The following is a 10973-nucleotide window of genomic DNA, read 5'->3' on the forward strand; positions in this document are numbered from 1 at the left end:
AACTCTGCATCGCTCTTCATCCCCGTCCTCTCCTTCAATACTCACCAACGGGTGAAAGCAAACCCCAGATTCACTCTCGTTTTGGAACGAGCCTTGCCTGCTTGCCGTTTCGCTACTACTGTTCTTTTACCGTTCTGTTCGGGGGCGTGTGCTTAGTGTCTTACTGAGCTAGGGAGGAGGGGTCAACTTTGAAAGTTGTGTTTACAAGACACAACCAGCAAAATCCTACTCAGTATGCCTTTAACATGAAAACGGTCATATTTGTACCTGCCACAGAATCAGGTGATGTCAGTAGTGAAGCCTGGACAGCCATCTTGGATTCAAGTGACATTGCTTTTATTCTGGAGCAGGGGTGGAACTAGGGCAGTAGAGTGAGATTTCTACTATTCATTGTCTATGGAGCAGTGCCAGATTTTACATCCCAGTGGCATTTAGGAAAGAGTGGTGCATGTATTGACTGAACTGTTCTGGGCCCAGGAATATCCTGTGAATTTTTAAAATGGTTAGTATTCCCCTTTAATGTCATGCCCTGTTCTGGAGAATGTATTTTTTTTATCCAGATGCTGCAACAGGTGAACTACATTGGTTTTATTGAAAAGCTTGCATGTCAAAATCTGTAGGTCTTAAATATGATTCACTCTAGACAACAAGAGGTCAGTCACATCACAGGCTATAACACACACACACACACACACACACACACACACACACACACACACACACACACACACTCACACTCACACACATAAACGTATACACGCATACTCACAAACAGTATTTTCAGTAAACTTAGTAAATTTTCTTCTCCTGTCCTTCATTGTCCCTCTTTTCCTCTCCTCCCTTCCATTTGTCTCTCACCTCTTTTCCTCTCTTTTCTCCTCCACTTATCTCCCCTTCTTCCCTCTCCTCTCTTGTTGACCATTACAACCATAAAGACATCAGAGATACAACCACAGGAGATAGGAGCCATAAAACACACACACATACACACACACTATACTCACTCACTCACTCACTCACACACACAAACAGGAAGATGTAGCCCTAATGTGGTATCATAAAGCAGACAAATCACCAGAATCCAGCTGATATCCAAATGGCTAGAAAGGATCACAGATAAGAAGGCCATGCAAATGTATGTAAGCGTGTGTGTGTGTGTGGGCAGTTGGTCATATACAATAAAATGACTACATTAACATTATTAATGGGCCCAAAGTTAGATTTTATTGAATGGCTTTGTGGCGTCACACCACCAGAAAACCACACTTGACTACTATCTAGAAAGCCCTAGTCCACCAAGTAATTGGATTATGTTGACTAATCAAATAGACAGAACATTTTCCACATGATAATTCTTCTGAAACTGAATGCAACCATGCAGAATTTCATCTTTAGGTTTAATACATGTCAAAAACCGCATATTTCAGAATATTATTGTGATATTGCTCTGATGAGGTTTTAATTCTTCTGGAAATCCTAATGGAAAATGAACAAGACAAACATGAAGACTGACTGCAGTAGATAGAACTTACATAAAAATGGGTAATCCTACAAAACATAGAATATTGCATCTTTCATCTTGATAACAGAAAAAAGGTGCAGCCCTTGTAACAAAGGGTGTATTAGTATATTAGTCTTTTTTCCTCCTTTTCATCTTGTAAACAATTTGGGCTTTTTACAGTTGCTAAGACAATTGTGGTTGCTGTTACAATTCATATGACCAGCACAATTAAATATTTATTGGTAATACGGATGCTAATAATGTTTATGATGAGGATAAGGGTGGTGGTGATGATGATGATGATAACATTGAGGCTGTTCAATATGTCCATGAGTCTACAGTATGTAGGTTTAGTACATTACTTTGACTATTATATGGACTCAAAGTATTCTTGAATATGTGTCTTACAGGGTGGGAAGGGTTACAACAGTCATGATAGAAAATACAGTATGAACACTGAGTAATGTGGGAGGCATTGCAAGCCAAATCTCCATTGCTGATTGAAAGATGATCAAATATTGACCAATATTGGACATTGTCAAGTTCTTTCTTTCCTTTGATCTTCATCATTACTAGATCTGATGCAAAATGAAAAAAAAAACTGTGCAAAACTACATGCTATGGGACCTATACATAATTGCACTCATACAATCATAAACAGAGCATGGTTGGAGGCTTTAGACTCTTGTGGTTCTAAAGAGCCCATCTGTAGTCATGTGTGATGGTGTGTGTGGCCTTTTCTAAATGGCAACACCAACACATTAGTGTCTGAAATGATCTACTGTGCCCAGTAGCTTAATAAATAGAATTGAATAGAATAAATAAATTAGAATTTAGAATAATAGTAATAATAATAATAATTAGAATAATTTAGAATTTTTTTAGCTTAATAAATCCCATGCAGCTTCTTGAAGCTTTACACCCAGACACTAGAGCCACTGTCCATTCACAGGATTTAAGGTTTATCTTTGTCAGTTGGAGATAAAGAACAATTCCAATTCCACTTCCTTCGTTGAATTGGAACTGATGAGTTCATTCATGAATTGACCCCAACCTTTTTTTTTCAACCAGGCTTTTATTTTCCTACTTTAAGCCACCATGACGCTTGATTGTGTTCAGAATTGTGTCACTTGTTTCACTGTAGAGCTTTTTGTTCCTTCCCTTTTGTTTTGTTCATAAACTTTATCCAGGGGTTAGGGTCAGAGATCAAAACTTAGACTGGCCTTTCCCCATCAGCATTTCCTAAAAAGTGACTCACTGACTCCATAGTCCTGTGTCCCTGTTCATTATATAACTCTTACCTCACGTCAGTCTACAGTACGCTGACCTCATCTCTGCTCTGGTGCTCTGCATACACTGGTGTGCAGTGTCGTGATTCTATTGTTGATGCTGATGTTGTATCTATAAGTCAGTCTCATGTTGTCATGCCAGGCTTGTGTTCCTGCTATCAGCAGACAGCCATGGGAACTGGCAGCTCTGCCATCACAACGGCGCAACAGACTATGTATGTGTGTGTGTGGGTGTGTGTGTGTGTGTGTGTGTGTGGGATGGGGGTGGGGGTAGGGGGGCGGAGAGACATAAAGACAGACAAAGAGACGGAAGGGCAACAGACATAGACAGATAAAGGTGTGTTGCATCAATAAGGAAGGTAAGCAGCGGTAGGGCTGATGTAAGATTTCTTTATCCAGACTTTATTTAAATGTTAATTGTGCTGCATGGTTTACTTTTAAACTCTGACTAACAAATTAGTACTTTCATCTGTGATCAGCCGGTATGCTTGGCTATGTAAACAAGAGGAAAACTGGTTAAAAAAAAAATGAATCTGTGTGAATGTGTTTATGAACGCCAGTGTTGCCTGGCAGAACTAAAACAAAAGAAAAGCCCACTGTGATTTGTGCATATGCTATGGTTCCAATTTTTACATAAAGTTTGTTTTGAAGGTGTTGCTCACAAGTAAAGCTGTTTTTTTTCAGATAAGCCAGTTGTGATGCAATATCAAGATAGACAGGTGTTTATTTCACAACCACCACAATGTCCAAGTGTGCTCCTGCACACTTCATCATCATCCGACATGTTTATCTTGAATTTTTCATAATGCATGTAAAACCATCTCGAGTAAATGCCGCGTTTACCATGAAAAATGTAAAAAATAACTGACCTGCCACTCTATCATTATAGTCTATGATTAAGTTAAACTTGTTTTCCTGCACTTTGCCTGTACCGCTCAGAGTTACAGCTGTGCACAAGACACTGCACTCTGTTTGAGAAAAATGTGTGGCGATTTGCATTAATGGGCCAATAAAAAACAGCAGCTGCAGCATTATTCCTCTTGTTGCTTGATCCCACCTTCAGGGAAGGTGACTGAATATTTGGTGAAATGATTCCACTGAAAATGCCAATATAGAGCTCAAGTTGGTTTATCCTCTCGCCTCATTTTTCTCTCTGAAGAGTTTGCTGCTGATACTTTATCCATCAAATCTATGCTGAGATTTAACCAACTTAAATCCATGAAGGGCACACATTTAAATACAGCTGAAAATTCCAATCAACTCTTCTGACATGAATTAATGTGTTGAATCCTCAATCCTGTATGTAGAAAGAGGAGGCACAGAGAGAGGAAGGGTGAGAGTTGTGGTGTATGTGGTAAATAGTGTATATCTAGATACATGGTGATGCTGTCAATACACAAACAACCTCCCCAGCCACACACACACACACACACACACACACACACACACACACACACACACACACACACACACACATACACATACAGTATATTCAAGAGCCATCTCCTTCTCCATGTCGAGTCAACCCGCTCTGCATCCCTCTGTGATGACGCAAGTGATACAAGCTGGAAACTACTATATATAGCAAGGAGAGCAGGCATCACTGTAAATGTCATTATAAAAACCTCACCACATTCCAGAATTTATACGATTTTTGGGTGCATCCTGGTGGCCCAAAGTCCATCCCTCAACATATTCACAATGCTGCGAATTTGAATCCAGCTCACAATCTGTGTTACACATCATCATCATCTCTCTCATTCTCTCTGTTTCTCCCCATCTTTCCTGTCTCCCTACTACTAATTAATAAAGCAGAAATGACAAAAAAATACTGTTTTGACATCACAACACTGGGAATAGCGTTGATTTTTTCACATAATGACTACTGTGTCACCAGAATAGTTACAGTGGTGCCTTTGAACACTGGGCTTCTAATATGTTTTCTGATGCACACCAACTTATTTGTCTTCCATGAGACAAGGGGCGTAAGAAAGGGAGTAAGTTCATCTGTGTGAGAGAGAGAGAGAGAGAGAGAAAGCATGTAAGAGTGTGATAAACAGATGCCACCAAACCATGAATAATCATGACTCAAGAGAAGCACAATTATTTATTCAACAACAGGAAACAACGACCCATTTCTATAGGAATTCCACGTCATTCCCCACTAGAACGCCTTCAGGCTCCCAACAGAACTAGACTTGATGCACCTAAATAACCACAAACCCCCCACCACCACCCCTGTATGTGTACGTACAGTATGTGTACAGTACTGAGTAAATAGTATATGTCATATAGGTGTATCTCCTTAGGTTATTCACTAAGATATCCGTAAAAAAATTAAAAAAGCCTTGTAAGGAAAACTTCTTCTATAAATTCATACTGTCGGAAAAATCTAAATGCTGTACATTGATGGTTCCAGAGCCAAATTTTCAGAGCAAGGATAGCTGGACATGCAGACGTGCAACAAATTTCATGTCAATCATACTTATGGTGTGAGACATATGGCTTGTTAAATTTGTTACATTTGACCTCCCTGGGCTTGTGTAAATGGGTAAATGCAGTGACAAGATGCATGATTATCCCTCAAGTTCTGTCCAAATCAGATCAAAGGTGTCTGAGACGAGATGGATGGACTAACAAATGGAACAATGTAGCACACTTTGTCATTTTGTAAATACCAGAACACTGTAGCAAGATGCATCATTCTCCAAAGTTTCATAAAAAATCAGATCAGTTATTGCGCATAACCGCGGAATGGACAAACGCATAAAAGAACAAATGAACAACGGGTGAACGGATGGAGACTGACCCATATTCTCCACCACAATTTTATTGTGGGGCAAACAAAAGTCATTTTAGCTTTCATAAGTAGCCTGATATGACAAACAACACTTAAATATGTCTATTATTATTATTAAATATTTTTGACATTTACTTCAGTGCATTAGCTTGGCTGCTGGCATACAAGGGCATGGTTAACATTCAAATCAACAACTACGTTTAAGAGCACTTAACTTACACTAAACTTGCAAATAAGTATTGGTTGGGAGTATGAGATAACTGAAGCATTACCATAGCGTAGGCATCATTTGGATGAAACTTTCTCCAGCTTTCTTAGTCTCAGGCACTGTCCACACTTGAAAAAAATGACAACTTTATTAAAATTTTACCGCAGCAACGAGAAGCGCCATTTCTATCCCCTCTAAGTCTATGCTGCTCACATTCAGCTTAACTGAGTAGAATTTACCACAGGCCGGCAATTATTCTAATTCTCTTCTGTCATATATAATCTAAACTGATTATTCCACCCTGTGGTGGAGGAGAAAAGTTTCTTCAGATTGTGGTGCGAATATACTGTAGTTTTTTTCTAGTTAATTTGACTTGATTCAATTTGCTGCGTGGCAAATTCTAATAACGTGATGTAAATATTGTTACTGTTAAAAATGTCACAATGAAACTGTACTGACTGGAAAAAGAGGAAGCGGAAGAGAGAGAGAGAGCAGGGAGGAGAGAAGAAAGGAAAGGAGATGAAAATGAGAGGGTTGAGGAGAGGAGAGGAGAGGAGGAGATAGGAGAGGAGAGGAGAGGAGAGGAGAGGAGAGGAGAGGAGGAGATAGGAGAGGAGAGGAGAGGAGAGGAGGAGAGAGGAGAGGAGAGGAGAGGAGGAGTGGCCCACCTCTCACATTCAGCACACAGCGGCCACAGTGGCAGAAGACATTAACTCTCATTTTGTTGTTCCTTCAGGAGGTGCTGCTAATCACATGAAAGATGTTGTTGCTGCAATAAACAACCATGAATAAATTGGAGACAGTTATCTTGTGCTAATGTTGTCTGAAAGAATCTCAATATTACAGTAATTACACAAAAACAAGTGAGAAATGCTCTACAAAGTATTCTAGATAATATTAAAATTGATAAGAGCTCCAGATGAATGGCTTGTCTACATGTGCCCTCTCTGTGATCATTCATTGTTGGATTGTGGCACAGAAAATGTTCCATGCAAAGTAGCTACTTGTTATTGTCAGATTTACGTTTCTTTACAAGTAAACAAATCAGTAATTTCTGGCAAACGATCAAGTTATTTTCATAATATCTGTCCGCTTAGATTTATTTATTGCACATTACTGTTGTCTTTAATGTGAGAATAGTGATACATTCAGATAAAGAGCTGTAATGACAATAAATTAGCAGCCTGTGAATTGATACATTGCCCATTATCCATTTCTTAATATACCTGCACAACTAGACCTATGTATTTGTGTGTGAATAATGATAAAATGATGGGTTTGCCCTAAACTAAACGGTCTATCTAAATGAATTAAATAATATTACTATATATCATAATATATATATTTTTTACTTTTTCTTGCTTGTAAATATGTTAAAAGGAAGATTTGTAGACTCGGTCTGTAACAGGAAAATCAGGTAGTGGTGCCAACTACAGGCCAGTTTTGGGTTTACTAGGTTTACTATTGCTGAATGCCAATAGAGATCTGTCACTAAAAAGTGAAATAAGTGAAACAGTTTCTACTTAAGTGAAGTATCTGTAACATTCCATCACTGCTCCAAGCACAACTCATGTCTTCATTTCTCTAAAGTTTGAAAGTTGATTTAGCGTTTATGTTTGCAATTATAATGCCTTGATTTGCTCTTAACCGAATTTTATATTGAACAATTTAGTTGTCTGTCCTGAGTGGTGCCTTCCTGCATTCATGGGCACCTGGACTGTCATCTGGACGGATGATATTTCAACCCTCAGCCTATGTTGTTTCTGACCCATCACAGTGGCAAAGAGCTGCTTTACTTGTGCTGGATGCCTGCATGCTCCAGCTGCCAGACAAATAAATTCCCTGAAATTTAAAATGGAAGGTGTTGTTAAAGAGCAAATGTTTAGTTTAAATATTTAGTGGACTGAGTCCCAGCAAAGGATTATAGACCCCTTAAAAAGAGATGTTTTACTACAGCTGGGCTACTGCTACGAAGGCTAGAGTGGACATACGGAAGTGGTAATAATGAAGCACTGAAATCCTCTTGTTTCTGAAACCTCTGTTACTCTACAAAAAATGTAACTGTAATCCGTATTTGACCTCTCCTCTATCAAAAGAATGAAGAATGAACAGGCATAATAGAGAGACTGGTAGCAACACCAGCCAATTAGCTGTAGCCTGCAGTCCTACGAGTACCAGTAGTAAACAGGACAGCGATCAAGCAGCTTGGAGTGTCACATTCAGCTGATGAGATGACAAGTGCTTAGAGGGCCCTCATCTCTCTCTCTCTCTCTCTCTCTCCCTCTCTCTGGAGAATATTTAAGAGACTACTGCTACAATGATCCACTTGTGTGCGTCCATGTTCATGTATTTTACTTGTTCACTTGCATGTGTGTGTGTGTGTTTAGAGCTTAACATTTGGTGAAAATGAAACTTGGGTGAATTTACTGATTATGTAGATTGGTGGCTTACAAAATGACACTGACTGCCCTAGCAGAGTCTCTCTATCTGTGAACTGACCTGACAGATTAGATGTTGGACTACTGAAATGTATCCAAACATTTTTTGACTTCATGCTACAGTCATCACTTTATCATGTGTAATTTGAAATGGAGCCACAAAACTCCAACTCCCAAGATGCATTTGGGCTCATCTGTAGGGCTGTATAGGAGTCTAAAGAATCTATAGAATAAAAGACAGAATTTTGAATAGAGTATTTGAATCCCCTCCTTCATTAGCTGCTGTCACCATAGGCATACAATGTGACATAGTGCACATCATCAGCATCTTGCAGCAACCTCCCATCTCCAGTTTCAACACTTTTGTGTTATTAATGTTCTTCTGTATGTAGAAGCTGTTTCATGACCCTGAGACCAAGCTAAACCACTGATAATGCATTGTAGGTTATTAAAAATACATGGCCTTCAGTGGGGAAATCAAGCACTTTTTTTTTCAGTTCTTGAAAAAACGACTTTTTGGAGACAGGAGGTTTCTGCAGGGCACTGACAGAATAAGAAACATGAAAAATTAATGTCCATAGTATGCCAATATAAATATGTAAGGCAGCTACTGTGTGGGATTAATTAACATGATCTCTTATTACGTAACATGACCTCTGGATATTCACATATACAAATTAATGATAAACTGAAGTGGTTAGGGCAACTAAGCAATATGAAACATTCTGTACCCTGTTATCAAACGGATTAGTAAAAGTATTGGAAAAACAAGCACATGTAGTGATAAGATGAACAAGTTCTAAACTGTAAAATCCTCAACCATCCCCAACTTTATAATATCTCTCTGCATTTAGTGATTCAGGGTGAAAGTTGGTCAGGTTGCAGAAAGAGCACCATGTTTCTGCTCCTTCTCTAGCAGTAGCGGGTGTTGATACATGACCATGGTGCTGTGGTGACATAGCTGTGGGAAAAAAATATTTGATTGTATTAAGCTCAAGCACTGGTCCAAAATGGAAAATCCTTAATATCATCTCAAAGAAACAACCTGTACTTCCTACACTGTGAGGAAAGATGATTGATGGGAACAGATTTATTGCTTCCTGTTTTCCAGAGGACATACGTTTACTAGATAACTTAACACCCTAATGGACAGCACTTTAACACCCTACAGCTGGTGTGTGTGTGTGTGTGTGTGTGTGTGAGTGTGAGTGTGAGAGAGAGAGAGAGAGAGAGAGAGAGAGAGAGAGAGAGAATAAGAGCAAGAGAATTGATCAAGTGAATCCCCGAAGGCTGAACTTCATTCGAAAAAATACACTTCTCTGTGGAGTAGTATACAAGATGTGTGAATTAGGTCAATCACCAGCTTGTGCATTTGCATTGTAAAATCTTGGGCAGCTTGCCTAAAAATAATTTTGAGCCGCCGAAGGACATTTTTTAAAAGAAACTGCATTTAAATGAAAGCCTACAGACTTCAGGAGTCTGATGCCAGACTGGTGCCAGAATTAAATTCCCCATTCAAACCAATGCAATAGACATTTCTTTCCACATTCCACGCTTTAAGAGTTTCTGCTCTTCAGACAAATGTCTGTATGGATGGAGCTTCTGGCCTAAGTGGAAAAACATTACATTCTCTAACCCAGGACCTCGTTCAAGTGTGCTGCCAAAGTGGCTCGTTTGGTGAAAAATATGCCCACCAAACAACAGTAATAATCCTATGACTAGTCCACAAACCATGTGTCCATTCATGGAACCTTTGGATTCAGTGAACTTGCATTTGGTGCAGAAATAGCACAAACACAGACATGTTTGACTCATGCACCCAAGAGAGAGAGGGGTATGGCATGAAACAAAGGTCCTGGGCCAGATTCAAACCCAGGACGTCCTGTTTACATGGTACATGTCTTAGACCATCAGGACGTCAGGACGCCCCAATATTTCTAAAGGCTGTTTTGCAAAGGGGATTGAGTTAGGCTTCACCTAACACCTCCATAAGATTTGAATGTCTGGATTTGATGGCCACCACGCTGCTCTGTCAGTGGGGGTGCAATAACACCTCTGAATCTGCCGGACTCGTCAGAGCGTGATCACACATCCCATTGTTGAAGTGGACCTGCTTTGCTAAACTGCATCTAATTACACTCCGTGCCCAAGAGTCACTGAGTAATCTTGGACTGGAGCATGCACACTCAGGCAGCAACTCAAGTCACTGTGATTTATGGTAATCCAGATTTACTTCAAGATGCATCGCTGCAATCAACCTCAGGGACGCCTGTCTGTGAGAGGGACAAGTAGTTTCTAAGGATTAGTTTTGAGGGCAGAACATTTGTATTCTGCATTCTGCCTCATGGGATTTCCTCACTTCCCTGCACATTCACCAGGTGTCTGGATGTGACGGCCCTGCACCCCTTGTGGCAGGAGCTAAGGATCCTAAATTACCCAGAGGTTTTGTTGCTTTGTGCTCGGATGGGGCCACCGCCGCATGTTCCTGGAGCACATTCAGGACCTGGGTCTGCACGGTCTGCACCTTAAGGTGAACAAGAGCAGGCTGGATCCCTTGTCAGATGACATTGTCTGGGTGTCATTTCCAGAACTGCAGCTGTATGTATCAAGGCTTTGGTGGTGCATGAGAATGCATGAGAATCCTATTGGGACTGTTCCAAGATGAAGCCATGAAACAAAAACCAGAATCCTCAGTGGGGATCTTGATGTAGACGGGCTTAGGATTTCTTGTGGGATG

Source organism: Centroberyx gerrardi, chromosome 12 (genome assembly GCF_048128805.1).
Source record: "Centroberyx gerrardi isolate f3 chromosome 12, fCenGer3.hap1.cur.20231027, whole genome shotgun sequence".
Lineage (NCBI taxonomy): Eukaryota > Metazoa > Chordata > Actinopteri > Beryciformes > Berycidae > Centroberyx > Centroberyx gerrardi.